Here is a 20,552-nt window from a genome sequence, read left to right as displayed (position 1 = left end):
CTGACCATGCTTGTCTTTATGCATCGGGGTCTCCTGCCTGATGGTAGAAAGTCAGAGTATGCTGGATGGATGGGTGGGATCCTTGATAATACTAAGGCCCCTTACGCAGTTCTCTTGTTAAATGTCCCTGAAGGATGGTAGGGAGACTCCATGATCCTCTCGGCCATTCTGGAATGACTGGGGTGGTTGTGTCTTTGATTATGTTGGCTGCATTACTGAGGCACTGAGAAGTGTAGACAGATTCTATAGAGAGAAGCTGGTTTCCATGACGTATTGAGCTGTGTCCACAACTCACTGCATGTTCTTGCCATCATATGCAGAGCAGGTGTCGTACAAGTCTGATGCATCCAGATAGGACACTTTCCATGGTGCATTGATAAAAGTTGGGAAAGGTCGACGGGGCCATGCCAAACTTCTTTGGCCTGTTGAGGTTCCACTGTCCGAGATACAGGTTTTGGGATGAATATTAGAGTATGCCACATCCCTTTGAGGAAGGATGTCAACGATGCCCTGCTACATTTTAAGCAAGGCTGGACAAACTTAGGTTGTTTCCTTGAGAGCATCAGAGGCTAAGGAGAGACCTGACAGGAGTTTATAAAATAATGAGGGGCATTGATAGAATAGACAGTCAGAATCTTTTCCCCAGGGTAGATAGTCATGTTTAATGCTTTTAGATACATTAGGCACATGAATATGCAGAGAATGGAGGTAAGGATCATGTGGAAGCAGAAGGGACTTAGTTTAATTTGTCATCGTGTTCCTTTGGTCTACGTAGAGAGTAGTGAAATCTCGGTAACCACTTAATCACCAAGCATTATTTAAAAGTAGTGAACCGTTTCTTTGTTTGATTTTTATTTGTGGGAGCTTTCTGTGTACAAATTCACTTTTGGGGTTCTCCTTTGTTCCAACAAAGAATAATGTTCTCCATCGGAATGAATATTTCCCATGCCACTGTGCAGCTTAAGAAAGCAAGAGAAGGAAAACAGGGAATTCTAAACCAGCTAGTTTACCATCTGTTGTTGGGAGATTACTAATGTCTATAATTAGAATGACTAAACACTTCTGAAAATTCATAACTGATCTGAGAAAGCTAACATGATTAGGTTACACGTGGCGAGCTAAGATGAATTTTATGGAGATGGTACTAATTGTAGTTAATTGGATGTTATTTATATCGGCACCAGACGCCCTTTGATGAAGTCCCTCACTGTCAAAGCTGGAGTTCGTGTAATTGAAGGGAAATGACTGGCCTCAGTGGCACATTAATTGAGAGGGGAAGAGGCAGAGACCCATCTCAGCAAGCAGAAAAACTGGAGTAATATCAGTCAATGACCAACATGCTCTGAGTATGCTTGGGGGCAGCCTGCAAGTGTCACCATGTACTGGAAATTGGAAGTGGGGAGCACGTGCCAACTCCTTACAGACAATGGAGATGATTGAACCCTGATAACTGACTACTACACTACTGTGCCACCCTTCGTAAAGGATACCACATTTTTGAGGTACTGTCCCTCGTGGGTAACCGCCACTCCAATGCCACATTCAAGCTTACTGACGACTCCACCGTCATAGATCAAATCAAAGGTGGAGACAGACCAGCACATAGGAGAGAGATTGAAAGTCTAGCTGAGTGGTGCCACAACAACAACGTCTCACTCAATGTCAGCAAGAGCAAGGAGCTGATTGCTGACTTCAGGAGGAGGAAACTAGAGGACCATGAGCCAGTCCTCAACGGAGAATCGGAGGTGGAGAGGGTCAGCAGCTTTAAATTCCTCAGTGTCGTCATTTCGGAGGACCTCTCCTGCGCCCAGCACACAAGCACTATTACAAAGAAAGCACAACAGTCCCTCTGCTTCCTTCGGAGTTTGTGAAGTTTCAGCATGACATCTAAAACTTTGACAAACTTCTAAGATATGTAGTGGACAGTGTATTGACTGGCGGCATCATGGCCTGGTATGGAAACACCAAAGCCCTTGAACATAAAGTCCTACAAAAAGTAGTGGATATGGACCAGTCCATCATAGGGAAAGCCCTCCCCATCACTGAGCACTGTCACAAGAAGGTAACATCCATCATCAGGGATCCCACCACCCAGGACATGCTCTCTTTTCACTGCTGCCATCAGGAAGAAGGTACAGGAGCCTCAGGACTCACACTACCAGGTTCAGGAACAGTTATTACCCCTCAACCATCAGGCTCTTGAACCAAAGGGGATAACTTCAGTTGCTCCATCACTGAACTGTTCCCACAACCAATGGACTCACTTTGAGGGATTCTTCATCTTATGTTCTCGGTATTTATTGCTTATTTATTTAATATTATTATTTCTTGCTTTTTATATTTGCACAGTTTGTTGTTGTTTGCACACTGGTTGAGCGCCCAGTTGGTGCAGTCTTTCATTGACTCTGTTATGGTTATTATTCTATGGATTTATTGAGTACGCCTGCAAGAAAATGAATCTCGGGGTTGTATGTGGAGAAGTACATGTACTTGGATAATAAATTTACTCTGAAGGTGTCCTTGATGGTAGGGAGGGTTGTGTTCATGGTGGAGTTGGCAACCTTGCACCCTATGCATTTCAGCATCAATACCTGGCTGTTGTCATCGACTACTTGGCCTCTGACAACTCACACTCACTCCTCAATCCTATTTTATTTTACTTGTGCACAGGGAGGACAGCATGGCCCCTGTCGCTACACTGCTCTTAATTCTGAACAGAGAAATGCCATTTTTATACAGAATTGACCAGCAGTTACGGATACTGACCATTTGGTAAACTGTTTGAATTCCTTACTCAGTCGCCATTCACAGTACCGGTGTTAAAAATCAATAGAAATTACAAGCTAACAACAGATGGTACTTTGAAGTCAGCAAAGCAAGTGTGCCTTGGATGGTCTGTGTTCCTCAAACCGCTTATCTGGTCTCCATAAGTGAAATGGCCCCAGCCCCTCTGCTGTGCAAAGGGAATCTTTGCTCTTCAAAGACTCTTTTTTTGCCTGGGCTGTCTGCACTCTATCCTTGCCTGGACAGTGTGTTAACCCTTACCTTGCTGCAGCTTCCACAACGCAACCAGTCAGAATGCTCTCCACAGTAGATCAATAAAAATTTGCAGATCTTTGGTGACAATCACTTCTAAGTTTGCCAAATGCACAAATATATATATTTGTGTGTGTGTGTGTGTTTATTTACTTATTTATTTATTTCACTAGATGACAGATAGATAGAGATATAGTGCAGAAACAGGCCCTTCTGGCCCAACGAGCCACACCAACCAGCAAACCACCTTTTTAACATAAGACAGCTTACAATGATCAATTAACCTAATAACCAGTATGTCTTTGGACTGTGGGAGGAAACCAGAACACCCTGAGGAAACCCACATGGCCATGAGGAGAACGTACAAACTCCTTACAGATGGCACTGGAATTGTACTCTGAACTCTGCAATGCTTGAGCAATGTATAGTGCCCCTATGGTGCCCCAATTATAGGACCATTTAGATCAATTCTGTGTTGGCGCATGGCCAAGTGTTTAAGGCGTTGGTCTAGTGATCTGAAGGTTGCTAGTTCGAGCCTCAGCTAAGGCAGTGTGTTGTGTCCTTGAGCAATGCACTTAACCACACATTGCTCTGCGACGGCACCGGTGCCAAGCTGTATCGGCCCTTGCCCTTCCTTTGGACAACACCGGTGGTGTGGAGAGGGGAGACTTGCAGCATGGGCAACTGCCGGTCTCCCATACAACCCAGCCCAGGCCTGCGCCCTGGAAACTTTCCAAGGCGCAAATCCATGGCCTCTCAAGACTAACGGATGCCTATTATCAAATCAACTTCCATCCACAGAAAGAACTAAGGATTATGGAGGGTGCAGGATCGTGACATTGAGAAGATAAATAGCAACAATCATATTGGATTGCAGAGCAAGCTCAATTGCTGGCGCCACCTGCTCCTGCTACGTTTATGTCGGAGCAATAGACACAGAAAAATATAAAATCACACTGATTGATGAAGTGAATGGACAAACCTGACACAAATGATTTTATTGAATCAGAGATCAGGTTATCCACTTTGGACCCACATGTCAGTGGTCGGATGTTTGGCCGGCAGTCCTGCGAGGATGAGGGCTGATACCCCCACCGCAGGTCGAGAGACATTGGCGGGTTCTAGGATCAGATTTCTGTGCGGACTGGAGTCACAAGGGTCGATGACTCCACTAGTTGGTGAGACCGGATCTCAAGGCCTAGAGTTTGGGGTCCCATCATTGGCGAGTCCAGAGTTTGAGGCCTGGTGTGCAGGGTCCTGTAAATGGTGAGTCCAGGGTTCGAGGCGCGACATTCTGGATCCTGTCATTGGTGAGTCTGGAGTTTGAGGCCTTGTGCTCAGCGTCCCATAATTGACGAGTCTGGAGTTTAAGGCCTGGTGCTCAGAGTCCCATCATTGGTGGGTCTAGAGTTTGAAAACTAGTGTTCAGGGTCATATTCCAGGGTCCTCATTAATTGTCATCAGTGAGTCCTGGGGACAATACCAAAGATCGAAACCTGAAGGTCGATTGGAAGTACTCAAGTCGAGGCCTAATGGCCAAAGCCCTGGATCTACAAGACTGTAAATCCACAGGTAAAGCTGAAGGCTCAATGTCTGCAAGTCTACTGGAAACTGGAGGCCCAAAGACAACCTTTCTTAGGGTTAGAGGACTGTGAGTGTGAGTATGGAGGTAAGGAACTTGTTCTGCTGCTGTTTTTATTGTTGCTGGTGTTGTTGCTTGTGTTGATCTGCGAACATGGTCAGTAAACTATGTTGGCACTGGGACGTGTGGTGACACTGGCAGGTTGCCCCCAGCACATCCTTAAGTGAGTTGGTTGTAGATGCAAACAATGCCTTTCACCGGTTGTTTTAATGTACATGTGATAAATAAATTAATCTGAATCTAAATCTAAATCTGAATAATGATAAATCAGAGCTCTTTCTAAATTGTGCAAAGCTGCAACTTCTTGCAGGTTGCAGGTTGAGTTGGTGATGAGGAAGGCAAATACAGTGTTAGCATTCATTTTGAGAGGACTAGATTATAAAAGCAGGGCTATAATGCTAAGGCTTTATAACACACTGGTGAGTCCTCACTTGGAGTATTGTGAACAGTTTTGGACCCTGTATCTAAGAAAGGAAGTGCTGACATTGGAGAGGGTTCAGGGGAGGTTCATGAGAAAAATTCCGAGAATGAAAGGCTTATCGCATGAGGAGCATTTGATAGCTCTAGGCCTGTACTCTCTAGAATTTAGAAGAATGAGGGGAGATCTCAATGAAAGCTATTGGTGTTGAAAGGCCAAGATAGTGTGGATGTGGAGAGGATGATTCCCATAGTGGGGGAGTCTAGGACCAGAGGGCGAGCCTCAGAATAGAGGACGTCCATTTAGAACGGAGATGAAGAGGAATTTCTTTAACCAGAGGGTGGTGAATCTGTGGAAATCATTGCCACGGGCAGATGTGGAGGCCAAATTATTGGGCTTATTTAAAATGGAGGTTGATGGGTTCTTGATTAATCAAGGTATGAACAGTTACAGGGAGAAGGCACGAGAATGAGGCTGAGAGGGAAAATGAATCAGCCATGATGAAATGGTGGAGCAGACTTGGTGGGCCAAATGGCTTAATTCTGCTCCTATGTTTTATGGTCTTAAACACAGTTGAGATTGAAAATGAGAGCTATTCAATATATTGTTGAAGTGTCAAAGACAGGAGAGACAGGAACTATTTACTGCTGGTTAGGGATGCTGGAATTAGGCTGCACAGTCACAAATTTAACTCCAAGACTGGAGTCTAGAGACAGTTCCAAAAGCAAAGGAGGATGAAAGCTTGGAGCAACACAGACAAATTGTGGAGAAACTCAGCAGGCAGAGCTTGCAGTGTCACCAGCATTGTGTGTGTGTGTGTGTGTGTGTGTGTGTGTGTGTGTGTGTGTGTGTGTGTGTGTGTGTGTGTTGCTCTGGATTTCCAGCACCTGCAGAATCTCTTGTGATTATGTAAGTTTGGAACTCTCTACTGCAGTCATAGAGCAGTATAGCACAGGTACAGGCCCTTTAGCCCAACAAATAAATCACCCTGTCCACCTAGTTAGTCCCAACTTCCTGCATTTGACCCATATCCCTCCAAGTCCCTCACCTCCATGTACCCCTCTAAGTGTTCCTATTGAACCTTCCTCAACCACTTCCTCTGATAGTTCATTCCAATTATTCACCACCCCCTGTGTGACAAGGTCTCCTCAGGTCCTCTGAGATCTTTCCCCTCTCTGCCCTCTAGTCTTGGACTCGGTTGTATCACCCCTGTTAATTTAAAATCTGGCTTGACAGATTTCTGCTCACCAAAGGCACTAATGGTTAAGGGGCCTGATCGGAGCCTTACAGAGCGGCCACGATCTCACTGAATGGCAAAACCAGCTGCGGCCACTGAGAACCCTCCATCCTTGTTTCCAATTCCCACAAAAAAAAGTGTAGCAATTTGCTTAATGTGACTGTCTGTTTTATTTATGTTACTTGGCAGGTAAATATTGAGCAGATCACTTTGAATAACTCTCTTGCTCGCGGGCAGTAAACAGTTCCTGCGTTCAGTTCCACACATCAATTTTTCTCGTGTTGATGTATATCACCTACTCAGAGTACAGGGTTAGTGGCAGGAATTTTAACAGTATGGAGGATCAGGGGGATCCTGGGATCCGCATCCATACATCCTCCAAAGCTGCTGCACAAGCTGAAAAGGTTGTTAAGAAGGAGTATGGCATGTTGGCCTTCATTAGCTGGGGTGGGGTGGGGTGGGTTGAGTTCAAGAGCTGTGAGGCAATGTTGCCGATCTATACAACCCTGGTTAGACACACTTGGAGCATTGTGCTCAGTTCTAGTCACCTCATTATAGGAAAGATGTGGAAGCTTTAGAGAGGGTTCAGAGATGCTGCTTGGACTGGAGAGTATGTCTAATGAAGAAAGACTGAGTGAGCTTTTCTGAGCATAGAGGCATATCTATAGCTCATATCATCTCACACGCCTCTGTAAGTCACTACTCATCCTCAATGGAGGGAGAGAGGTGACTTGATAGAGGTATACAAGATGATAAGAGGCATAGATAGAGTGGACACCCAGAGGCTTTCCCAGGGCGAAATAGCTAATAGAAGGGGGCATAATTTTAAGGTGATTAGAGGAAAGTATAGGAGGGATGTCGGAGTTGGGTTTTGGACACAAGAGTGCTGGATTGCTCTGCTGTAGAGGCAGTTACTTCAGGGGCATTTAAGAGACTCTTAGATCGGCACATGGAGGGTATGTGGGAGAGAAGGGTTAGATTGACCTTAGACTAAGTTAAAAGGTCAGTACAGCATTGCGGGCGGAATGGCCTGTACTGAGCTGAATGCTCCATTCACAGAACCAGGGTGGTGTTCACATTGATTGTAATCAAAGTGTTTCTTCTTTATTTCCTCTCCTCTCTCTGTGAACCACAGAGTGAGTCTAACCTATCGATGTTTAATGGTGTTAGCATCATCAACGTGCTGGGGTTACCATTGACCAGGCGAGCTGTACAATGGCCATGAGTGTAGGAGGGGTCAGAAGTTGGGAGGTCCGTGGCAAGTGGCTCTCCTCCTGTAACTTCGACCATCTACAAAGCACAAATCAAGTGGGCGATCAAATAGTCTCCACTTGCTTAAATGAGTACAGCTCCAATAACACTCAAAAACAAGGCCAACCCTCCAGTCACCACCGCAAACATTTATTCCCTCCACCAGCTGCAGTGTGTACATTTTATAAAATGCACTGCAGATACCGACATCGCCTCCCAAACCTGCGACCTCTGCCACAGACAAGGGCAGCAGGTACAAGAGAAGATCGGGCACGCTGCCTTCCAAGGCTTGCAGCATCCTGACATGGAAATATACTGCCAGGCTTTCGCTGTTGCTGGGTCTAATTTGAGGAAGCCCTGTGCGTGTACCTTCACCGGAAGGAATACAGTGGTTGAAGAAAGCAGCTCCCTTTTATAATGATGCTGGCATCCATCTCTAATGCCCCTCACCATCTGGTACATGCCCTCCTCTCATTACTACCATCAGGGAGGAGGTACTGGAGCCTGAAGACACACACACAATGTTTTAGCAACAGCTTCTTCCCCTCCACCATCAGATTTTTGAACATTCTACGAACCCATGAATGCTACCTCAGTATTTCTCTCTTGCACTGCCTATCTATCTCTCTGTTTATTGATGATTGTAACTTATTGTAATTTGTTATACCTGCACTGTATTGCTGCCACAGGAAAAATCATGACTACTGTCAGAGACAATCAGCCTAATTGTGATTCTCAGCCAGGGTGATATTGGATGAGAGATGGATCCTGAATGAACAACAGAGTCCCTCAACCCTGGACGCTGAATGAACACCATCGCTCTGAGTGATGGCACCAGAGACCCGGGACCCTGAATGAACACCATAGATCAGGGTGATGGCACCAGAGACCCTGGACCCTGAATGAACACCATAGATCAGGGTGATGGCATCAGAGTCCCTGGACCCTGAATGAACACCATAGATCAGAGTGATGGCACCAGAGACCCTGGACCCTGAATGAACACCATAGATCAGAGTGATGGCACCAGAGACCCTGGACCCTGAATGAACACCATAGATCAGGGTGATGGCACCAGAGACCCTGGACCCTGGACCCTGAATGAACACCATAGATCAGAGTGATGGCACCAGAGACCCTGGACCCTGAATGAACACCATAGATCAGAGTGATGGCATCAGAGACCCTGGACCCTGAATGAACACCATAGATCAGGGTGATGGCACCAGAGACCCTGGACCCTGAATGAACACCATAGATCAGAGTCGCAGCACCTGGGAGGGCAGCTAGGGCCCAAGTTTAATCATTTACTCAATAAACAGCTCCTCTGAGTGCAGGATCCATGTAAGCATTTCTCTATAGGTTAATTGCTTCAAGTACAATAGGTTAACAAAGGCCGTAATGGAGTATAATGAAATATAAATCATCTATTGACAGTATCTGCCATTACCAGGATTTAAGTGCTGACAGCTGATACATTAGTCAGGAAGATGCTCCTGATTATGCCGGTGGGAATTAAGGAATGATTACCTCCTTGTAATTTGACAGGTTACAAGAAGCTATGAGATTTCTATTGGCTTCCACTGTGGTTGTTTTGTTTCTCCTCCTCTCTCCTGACTCTGATATGTTTCAGCTTGGCACAGTGTATAACATCATTGTCTGAACCCCGGGCTATAGGTCCAGTAGCGCGCGCACACACACACACACACACACACACACACACACACACACACACACACAGTTCAACCTCAGCAACTCATCACTTCATCATCAATAAGTTAATCAAATCTGGAGATCCCACACCTACTGAAACAACATAGCTCTCTTACCCCGCACTGCTCAGCTCTACCCCCTACCCAAGATCCACAAATCTGGGGAAGGGGAAGGAATACAAGCTAGAAGCCGACAGGTGAAGCCAGTTGAGGAGGAAGACGTGTATGGGGGGTGAGGTGGTGAAAGAGGTTTGTAATGAGAAGCTGGGAGGTGATGGGCGGAAAAGATAAAGGGCTAAAAAAGGTCTCTGATAGGAGAGGAGAGCGGACTATGAGAAAAAGGAGGAGGGGCACCAGAGGACAGGTGAGTGGAAGAGAAGGGGTAAAAGGGGAGCCAGAAAGGGGAATAGAAAAGAGAGAAGGGGAAGAGGGAGGGGGGAGAAATTACCAGGAGTTAAGAGAAATCGATGCTCATGCCATCAGGTTGGAGGCTACCCAGAGAGAATATGAGGTGTTCTTCTTCCAACCTGAGAGTGGCCTCATCATGGCAGTAGAGGAAGCCATGGACCGATATATCAGAATAGGAATGGGAAATAGAAATAAAATGGGTGGTCACCAAGGGAATCATGTGTGCTGCTCTAGATTCCCAGCATCTGCAGAATGCCTGTGTTTAAAGTTATTATACTAGTTCTGCATTGTTAAGATAAAAGTGAAATCAAGATATATTTGGGTGTTGATAGTAGCAGTCCAAATAATCTGCTGGTCTGATATTACCAATGTCGCAAGGGTGTTGAAATATTGAAGTTTCACTGTGTTGAGGAAGAGCCTGAATTTAAGGTAAATCAATATTTATTCCAACACTACAAGTGAATTTAAGGTCATGGTGCTTCATGAAGAGTAGTGCGAATCTCTCAGCGGCCTGAGCAATATTTCTCCCCTTCTTTATTTAATACAACCAAAGGTAATCAATCAATTAATCACTCCTATCATTGTTTTCTGCAATTCTAAAATGACTTCTGTTGCTCTTTGTGTCAGTGTCTTAGCTTTGGTTCAACTGCCAAAACTTCCATTTGTGTCAAATTCGACATCCGATGCATTCCAGCTCACCCTCTCTCACTCCACCCCTTTGTAATGTGAGGACATCTTGGGCCACTGGTCAACTAACACCACGTCCCATGTCTCATTATCACTCTGTAAGAAAGAAAGATTAGCTTTATTTGTTACATATAGTGTACATCAAAACCCATTTACAGTATATTTATTTGCTATTATTTTTGTATTTGTACAGAATGTCTCCTGTCTCTTTTGCACATGGGTTGTTTGTCAGTCTATTGTGTGTAGTCTTTCATCGATTCTATTGTATTTCTTTGTTCCACTGTGAATGCCTGGAAAAAATAAACTTCAGGGTAGAAAGCTGTAAACTCTGCCAGCTCCATCATGGGCAGCATCTCCCCAGCATCCAGGGCTCCTTCAAAAGGTGATGCCTCAAGAAGGCAGCATCGATCATTAAGGACCCCCATAATCCAGGACATGCCCTCTTCTCATTGCTACTATCAAGGAGGAGGTACAGGAGTCTGAAGGCACACACTCAAATTTTCAGGAACAGCTTCTTCCCCTCTGCCATCAGATTCCTGAATGGACAAGGAACCCAGGATCACTACCGCTATATTTTTCCCTCTTTTTGCACTACTCATATGCTTCTCGTTGTAATTTATAGTTTTTGTTATTATGTATTGCAATGTACCAAAACAACACATTTCATGACAAATGCCAGTGATATTAAACCTGATTCTGATTCTGAATATGGTGACATATACATACTTTGAACTTTGAATTTTAAAATATGGAAACATACAGTGAAATGCATCATTTACATCAACAGCCAACACTTTCCAAATATGTGCTGGGGGCAGCTCACAAGCAGACACCATGCTTCTGCCCCAACATAGAATGTCCACAATATATTAACCCTTTCTAATCCATATGCCTTTGGAACGTGGGAGGAAACTGAAGCACACAATGGTAATCTATCTGGTCAAGGGGAGAACATACATACGCCTTACAGACATCAGCGGGAATTGAACCCGGATCACTGGCACTGTAAAGCATTACCCAAACCATTTTGCCACAAGGTGTTTCTGGTCAACAGCTTGATCTTAACATTGCACACCATTTTCAAAAGACCTTGCCGTTGAGTCGAGGAAGAACTTACTCTCAGAATAAGACTGAGGTGAAGAGGAATTTCTTCATCCAGAGACCTTGAATCTTTGGGATTCCTGTTCCAATAGGGTATCATATGATTTTCCGTGGAATATATTCAGGAGCAAGATCAATGCACTCAACAGGAATCTTGGGAAATGGAGATTGAGCAGGAAAGTAGCATCAATGTAGAACAACAATGATAGAGCAGGGTGAGACTGTTGTCCCTCCTGTAATTAGTTTGTCTCCTGGTAATGTCAGTAGCTGTGATTAACATCTCCACAATGCAGATACAAAAACCTGAAAGCACATACCAACAGGCTCAAGCACAGCTTCAAAACCACTGTTATTAGACTCTTGAACAGACCCCTTGTATGATAAAATGGATCATGACCTCACAATCCACCTCGTTATAATCTGCACCTTATTGCCTACCTGCTCCGCGCTGCACTTCCTCGCAGCTGTTACACTTTATTTGCATTGTTATCGTTTTACCTTGCTCTACTGTGTAATACTCTGATCTGTATGAACACTATGCAAGACAGGCATTTTGATACAATGACAACAATAAACCAATATCAATACCACTCCATCCTAAGTGCCAGACAGATCCTCTCACCCTTAATGGAAGAGGGATCCAGTCTTAATCCAACTGTGCTCAGAAATTGGATTTGCAGCAGCTTGATCTTATGTCCTTTCTCCACACTTGTGCTGGTGCTAAAGACATTGGCATAGAGTACTGTTTTTCTGCCTGGTCCTAATGACCTGCTCCTGGACCATAGCCTTGCATAATCCTTCCATCCATGTTCTTATTCAAACTTATCTTAACCATTACAATTGAATTCTTATCCACCACTTCATTCTACCCTCTGAGTGAAGAAGTTTCCCCTCAGGTTTCCCTTAAATATTTCACCTTTTGCCCTTAATTTATTAGCTCTAGTCTCAGCCAACCTCAGTGGAAAAAGACTGCTTGCATTTACCCTCTCCAATTCCCCTATATTTTGTATACCTCCATCAAATCTCCCCTTAATCTCCTACTCTCCAGGGAATAACATCCTAACTTATTCAACCTTTCCCTATAACTCAGGTCCTCAAGTCCTGGCGACAGTAAGGATTCACTTTTAAGGACTTCATCTCCTGTTCTTGATATTTATTGCTTATTTATTTGTACAGTTTCTTGTCTTTTGTACTCTGGTCCTGTTGGGTATGGCCTTCCACTGTTCTATTATGGTTATTGGATTTACTGAGTATGCCCGCAAGAAAACAAATCTCAGGGTTGTGTATGGAGACATAGATCGATTTCATTTGAACTTTGTGAACATCCTTGTAAATTTTCTCTGTCACATGGAGGCTGTTCGGCCCTTTGATCCCATGCTGTCATTTGGTTGGACATTTGCTGATCTCATCATAGTCAAAAACAAGGTGCAGGAGGAACAAATAGTTTTCTGCAAAAAGAAATCTAAAGGTAGCAATAAACGAGTTGAATCCACGAATTTACTGACTTCCCCGAGCACTGAAGGTAAATTGGTTCAGAAAACATAATTAAGGAAAAATTGTACACACAGCTGTTCATTTTTAGTGTAGCAGAAACAAACCCTTTTGCTTACATGGGTGTTCCTCTTTGGGAAATCTTCCAACTTACTTTAGGCATAGATTCCTGTTGGGAGATGTTTCTGAGGAATGCTGAGGGATTGACACTGGATGGAGAGGAACTGTTTACTCTTACTGTGGGAAATCAAAGAGAAGAGAAAATACAGTCTTTCTATTTATTTAAAGGTGTCTGTATAGATACCTTCCGGCCCAACAAGCCATACCACCCAGCAGCCCACCAATTTAATTCTAGTCTAATCACAGGACAATTTACAATGAACAATCAATCTACTAATTGGTATATCTTTGGATTGTGGGAGGCAGCCACAGCACCTGGAGGAAACCCACACGCCCATGGGAAGGATGTGGAAACTCATTGCAGAAAACGTTGGAATTGAACTCCGAACTCTTGACGCCCTGAACTGTACCAGGGTTACACTAACTGCCGCACTACCATGGCATAACTCAATTAATTAAAGACAGACATCCAGGAGCAGAAGCTGGACGAAGTTTAACATGTGTAGAGATCTCACAAGTTCTGCTAATTGGTGCTCTCAAGACGGGCACTGATACTCGTGTTTCTTGACATTACAAAGGGATATGAAGTAAAGACAACCAAACGATCTGGGGACAGAAATTAGGAACTTGATGATTGGGGGAGTTGGTGGTGATGGGGCAATATGGGGTCCAGTCCGTACACACACTGCACAGGCAACACGCACATCATAAGCACAGGAGGTTCTGCAGATGCTGGAAATCCAGAGCAACACACAAAATACTGGAGCTACTGAGCAGATCAGGCAGCATCTATTGAAAGGAATAAACGGCCAACGTTTTAGGCTTTGTCAGGACCTAATCAAGGGACATGGCCCCATGCAGAAACAGTTTCTGAGGATCCATGGATATTGATGTTAAATGAAGAAGGTATAAACGGCTTCCCCTTCTCTCTTTTTCCATTCCCCACTCTGGTCCCCCTCTCACCTTTCTCTCCTTGTCACCTGCCCATCACCTCCTACTTCCCTTTCTCCCATGGTCCACTCTCCTCTCCTATCAGAATCCTATTCTTCAGTCCTTTGCCTCTTCCACCTATCACCTCCCAGCTTCTTACTTCATTGCCCTCACCTGGTTTCACCTATCATCTACCAGTTTGTACTCCTTCCTTCCCATCCTCCACCTTCTTATTCTGGGTTCTGCCCCCTTCCTTTCCAAACCTGATGAAAGATCTCAGCCCCAAATGCCAACTGTCTATTCCTCACCATAGATGCTTCCTGAGTTCCTCCAGCATTCTGTGTGTGTGTGTGTTCCTCAAAAAGTATAAAAGCAGCCCAGGAGAAGAGGGGAAACGGTCAGGGGATAGCTAACTTAATATCACTTAATAATTTGAGGGATGGAACAAAATAAAAAGGAAACCAGGACTGATTTTCTGTTCTTTAATCATTGGTTAAAGTATTGCTCCCTTTAAATTCAATTGATATGTTAATCTGAAGCGGGCCAATGTAAAGACCAAATTTCATTCACATTCAGCTGCATTAGTGGGGTTAAAGTATCATCCTGCCATTAGTGACACTGCCTAAAATTATATATTTTATAATATCCATTTAGTTTGAAAAACACTGAGGAGATAGAGGGCTAGGGTTAAATGACTTAACCAATATAAATCTCCACAGCCATTACTAAAAGCATATTATGTGGTAATTTTCATAATTCTGTTTGCAGAAGCTTGCAGTAATACTATTGGCTGTAAGGTTTCTCACTAAACATTGGGAGAATTTCAATGGCTGGGAGAGGATTCAGGGTCTCCTGTGAAAGGTGGCAGCATTATAACCTCGAGTTTATTTATTTTAATTAATTGAAGCAAATAAATCAGCTCTTAAAATCAAACAGTAATTTAAGACACCTTCAGGGTGCCGGATTTTCGTGGCTCTGGTGATGGGCTGATTCATGGCCGGTGCCCCTGACTGAGGCATCGCTGGAGATCACGGAACATCGGGAGCAGCGGGTTAGCTGCCGGGGGCTGTGTGTCCAGAGACCTGAGCCTTTCTGGGGCCGACTCTCTGGGCGCAGAGCTCAGGAAAAGTTACGCAAGACTTTTAACATCATAAATCAGCGAGTTGTTTGTTATGTCTCCCCTCTCGCTGTGAAACGGGGACACCTCTTTTTCCCTTATTTGGGAGGGAGAGAGCCTGTGGTGTGTCGAATTACTGGGTGAACGAGTGGTCTTTGGGGTATTGCAAGTCTGTATCTTTACTGATGCTTTGCTGCACGCTTCTTGGGGGGTGCTGATGCTTTTTTGTTGGTGGGGGGAGGATTGTTGCTTTGCTGCTGCTTGTGCATGGGTGGGGGGAGCTGGGGGTGACTTTGGGGTTCTAATGTTTAACTGTCATTTGTTCTTTGGGGCACTCCTCTGTTTTTGTGGATGTTTGTGAAGAAAAAGAATTTCAGGATGTGTATTGAATACATTTCTCTGACATTTAATGTACCTATTGAACACACGCAGAGTGTGTGATTTCAGGCTCAGAACTCAAAAGCATTCAATTCATCCACAAGTGACTGACTTTGATCAGCGGTCATTGGTAACATAAGTTAGGATGCCATCTTGTCGCCAGAAGGAAGATGGGAGCTTCCTCTGTCATCGGTGCAGGTCTCAGACTGAACTTTACAGGCTACGTAGCATTCACGTCAGGTTCACCAGACTCAAAAACAGTTACTTGCCCTATGCTGTCAGGCTGATCAACACCTTCACCCATTAACAGCAAATGGATTGCTGAGATTGGAGAACAACTCAACCCAAACACAATCAGTCTATGTATATAAACTAACCATATGTATTTATATTTATTGTGTACTTTAAGCTTCTAATGTTTTGGATCTAGAGTAACAATCATTTCGTTCTCCTTGACACTTGAGTACTGATGACAATAAATAGCCTTGAGTCTTGACATCTACTCCCAGTCAAAGCTTGGCTGAATAAAGCACAAAACTTAGTGGACACTGCCACCTCGTGGAGAAGTACAAGATATATATGCTCTAACAAAGAAGCACCAGATCCCTGCCTTCCCATGTGTTTCTGAGACCTGGAGTTCAAGCATGCGTTCGTATTTCCTCAGAGGAACATGATTCCTGGGGATCTGTGCTGCATAGCCACTCAAAGGGATGGAGCGATGGTGTTGAGAACTTCAAGACCAGGCATCCCGACCATCCACAAAATGCTAGAGGAACTCAGCAGGCCAGGCAGCATCTATAGGAAAAGAATAAACAGTCGACGTTTCAGGCTGAAACCTTCTTCAAGACTGTCTTGACCGGAGATGTCAACTGGTTATTCTTTTCCATAGATGCTGTCTGACCTGCTGAGTTCCTCCAGCATTTTGCGTGTGTTTGGATTTCCAGCATCTGAAAATGTTCTCGTGTTTGTGATCCAAACCATCTAGAAGTCTGCCATAAATGGTAATTGGAATGGATTACCCCACATATTAAAAACCCACCTGCCCCAATTGTGCAAGAGCCTGCAGTTCCAATATTAAATTCGTTAGTCACCTTGGAACCAATGTTCCCTCTAAGGTGTGCGTGCACCCATCTTTTGCTATAAATCACAAAGAAACTTGAGCTGTGCACAAAAGGTCATCATCCTCTACTCCGTTAACATATTAAGTATATTTCACAATCATACATAATCATATTTTCTTTTCTGGTTTCTGACTCGGATGGTGTTGACAATGTGGAGCTTGCGATGATTGGTCTGCAGATTTAAGAACTGGCTTATTTGCTCTATTTTTATTGAAGAAGTTATTCCGTGTGGACGTGCTGTTGTCACTGTGCAAAAATTTGCACAGCACAAGATTTTTGCACACACTGGTCATCACAAATTAGAGGGAACATTGCTCGGAACCCACAGAACCACGGTGGAAGTCAGTCATTCTTGACCCTGAGGGACGGCCATATACATGGATTAATACAGTGTCTTTCACAACCTTTGGTATCCTAGTTGACATGGAGATGAGCTCCTGAGCAAAGATCTGCTCCATTACCAAGGATTACCCATTTCCAGCTCTACCTGCTTCAGCATACCTACTGCAAATAACCCTCCATCCTTGCCTTCCCTTTCTCCACGTGACTCACAGTCCTGCAGTTCTGATGAAGCTTTTCAAATCTGAAACATTAACTCTAACTCTAAGTTACGGTGAAGTTGGATGACAGAGCAGAACAAATGCCTTAAGAAACCACCCACCAACCGTGGAATAAGTGATTATATAACTTTATTTCCTGTTGGCTGAGGAACAAGAACTCCGCATTGTTGGGTACGGTCTTTCATTGATTCTATTGTGTTTCTTATATTTACTGATTCCCACAAGAAAAGTGAATTCAGGGCATACAGGTACTTTGATAATAATTTTTTTTTTGATCTTTGAACTCAGTCCTTTACCCGGTGCTACTGGATCTTTGACTATCTAAGAAAGGCGACTTGCTGCTGGGCCACAGCATTCCACTATCAGTGGGCTCTTAGTTTGCTCACTCCCTCCCGGTGGCAGAGCAGAGTCATGTCACTCATTTTCAGAAGAGATATCTCAGGGTGTTAGGTGCCGTCAGCAGTCATAATCTTTATAGGACTCAAGTACAATAGATTGGGATAGGGTACAATGCAGAATCACCAGATTATCTGCAGACATAAATTTGTTTTGTGCCTACCTTGTATTTGTGAGGTGAACTATGTGGGGTATTAGAAGTAACATAATAGGGTGAAAACAGTTTCCTCTTCTGGGAGCATAGGAATTTTATTCCAGTTCATTATGGGATGTCGTATCAATGTCTTTAACTTATATAAAATAGTATGGCTCAAAACTGAGGGGAAAGTAGGGTCAGCCAGACTGGGCAAGAGCAGCACTTGTCAGCCATATGGTTATTTTACAATCTAGGTGCCACAGTAGCATAGCAGCTGGGGCAATGCTATTACAACTCAAAGCGTCAAGAGTCCAGAGTTCAATTCAGACCCTGTCTGTAAAGTGTTTGTATGTCCTCCCTTTGGAATGCATGGGTTTTCTTCGGGTGTTCCGGTCGGTAGGTTAATTTGTAAATTGTCCCGTGATTTGGCTAGGGATAATCGTGGGGTTACTGGGCAGCGAGATTTGAAGGGCCAGAAGGGCATATTACACACTGTAAGTAAATATATTTGATCTCAAGGTCATCATTACTAATAAGTTACCCTTCCCTGTGTACTCAACTATGTACCACTGTAAATAATATACTTAAGTCCCTGATCACCAGTCCAATCAAATAATCATGATGATGCTGTACTCTGTGTAACCAAAATCAAAGGATCAACAACAGCCAGACCATTTGGGAAAAGGAAAATGTGAAAAGGACTTTCATTTGTATCAAAAAACACTTTTGGGACAGAATGTTTCAATACACTTTATATTCAGTGAATCAGGTTGGAGATCTGCAGTCCTGCCACACCCATTTAGGAATGGTTCTACAGGTAACAGCAAGGGGCTTTAAGAACACCCCTATCCTCAAGAGAAGGGGCCGGTGTACAAGTGCTGAAATTGAGAAGCAGCCAAGGCTGGAAATGCAGGGTTATCTACCTCAGCTGCCATAATATGTCTTACATCAGTCTACAGGGTGGCTGAAGGGCTGGATCTGTGAGTGCACTGGAGGCAGCCTGTCTTGGGGTTGTGTGGGTGGGTGGGAGGGAGGAAGAAGAGCTTGTTTTGCTGGTGGTGTTGTCATTGCCTGGCTCGTTCTGCTGAGCAGTGTGGGCAAGGTACGCTGGCGCTGAATGATTGTGTGGCGACACTTGCGTGCGGCCCCCAGCAAATCTGTACATGTTGGTTGCTAGCACAAGTGATGCGTTAAGCTGTATGCTTTGATGTGCATGTGATAGATAAATGAATCTGAATCAGAATCTTAACAGGACATCAAGAAATAGTTGAGAGAACTGAATACAACATAGGTGACAAGACCAAGCAACATCCTATGAAGATCAGCAATTCAGAACTTGCAGCGCCCTGCCTGAACTGTTCCAATAGTTACAACACCCAACAACGTGGAAAATTGCCCGGATACTTCCTGATAACAACAAGCAGGATAAAGCCAATCAGTCCTCTCAGTTATCAGCATCGTGAAGGAATTTGTCATCAGCAATGTTAGAAAGAGGCACTTAGTTTATTCAGTGAGCATTTATTATTATTTTACTTTACTTAAAGATCATCATCTTTATATGCCATGCTATATGATGTGGGCAATCATGGTCTTTCTATTACCATGATTGTTCTTGGCAAGGTTTTCTTCAGAAGTGGTTTGTCATTGCCTTCTTCTGGGCAGTGTCTTTACAAGATGGGCGACCCCAGTCGTCATCAAAGCACTTCAGAGATTGTCTGCCTGGTGTCAGTGGTCGCATAACCAGGACTTGTGATATGCACCGGCTGCGCATACGACCATCCACCTCCTGCTCCCATTGCTTCGTGTGACCCTGATTGGGGGCGGGGAGGGCTAAGCTGGTGCTACATCTTGCCCAAGTGTGACCTGCAGTCTAGTGGAGGGAAGGAGCACCTTACACCTCCTTTGGTAGAGACAAATCTCCGCCCCGCCATCCATTTAGAGATACAGCATGGAACAGGCCCTGCTGGTCCAATGAGCCACCCTGCCCAGCAACTCACCTATTCAACACTAGCCTAATCACAGGACAACTTAAAATGACCATTTAACCTACTAACCAGCCTGTGGGGAGAAACCGGAGCATGCAGACGCAATCGGTGCACTCACTGGGGGGGGGGGGGGGGGGAAGGAACAAACAAACTCTTTATAGATGGTGCCAGAATTGAACTCCAAACTGAGCCATAGTAGCATTGTGCTAATTGCTACGCTAATGTGCCACGCCGGGCACTCAGTCATGAATAACAGTGTCAGTCTGGGTTTTCCTCAGGTGCCTCAGGATGGTGGCGTCGATCATTAAGGACCGCCACCATCCAGGACATGCCCTCTTCTCATTGTTACAGCTGTGTATCCACATATCTTGGTTCCACCATGGATCAAATTCCTCAGGATGAGGCAAGAGTGGCATTAAGACTGATGGGATGCTAGGGAACCCTGGATAACTGAAGTCAATCAGCATCAAGGAAAGAACTTGGGACTTGGGTTTAACACCACTGCTGTCTGCTTTCCTTATGACCGTGTGGATTTCCTCCCACATTCCAAAGGCTCATGGGTTTGTAGGTTAACTGGTCACATGTGTGTAATTGGGCAGGGTGAGCTCGTTGGGTCAGAAGGGCTTATTACTGTGCTGTGTCTCTAGATAAATAAAGCAAAATGCAACTGTGACACAAAGAAAAATAGCTTTGTCAACATCTCTGCAGGAGTTTCTCAGGGCAGTGTCCCTGGCCCATCAGTGACCCTCCTTCTACCTGACTGCACAATGCTCAACTCCACCCAAATGAGGCAGCCCATGCCTGCATGTATTACGACCTAGACAAC

The sequence above is a fragment of the Hypanus sabinus genome, chromosome 6, assembly GCF_030144855.1.
Source record: "Hypanus sabinus isolate sHypSab1 chromosome 6, sHypSab1.hap1, whole genome shotgun sequence".
In the NCBI taxonomy this organism is placed as follows: domain Eukaryota; kingdom Metazoa; phylum Chordata; class Chondrichthyes; order Myliobatiformes; family Dasyatidae; genus Hypanus; species Hypanus sabinus.
The sequence above is the reverse complement of the archived record's forward strand: the minus strand, read 5'-3'. Positions refer to the sequence as shown.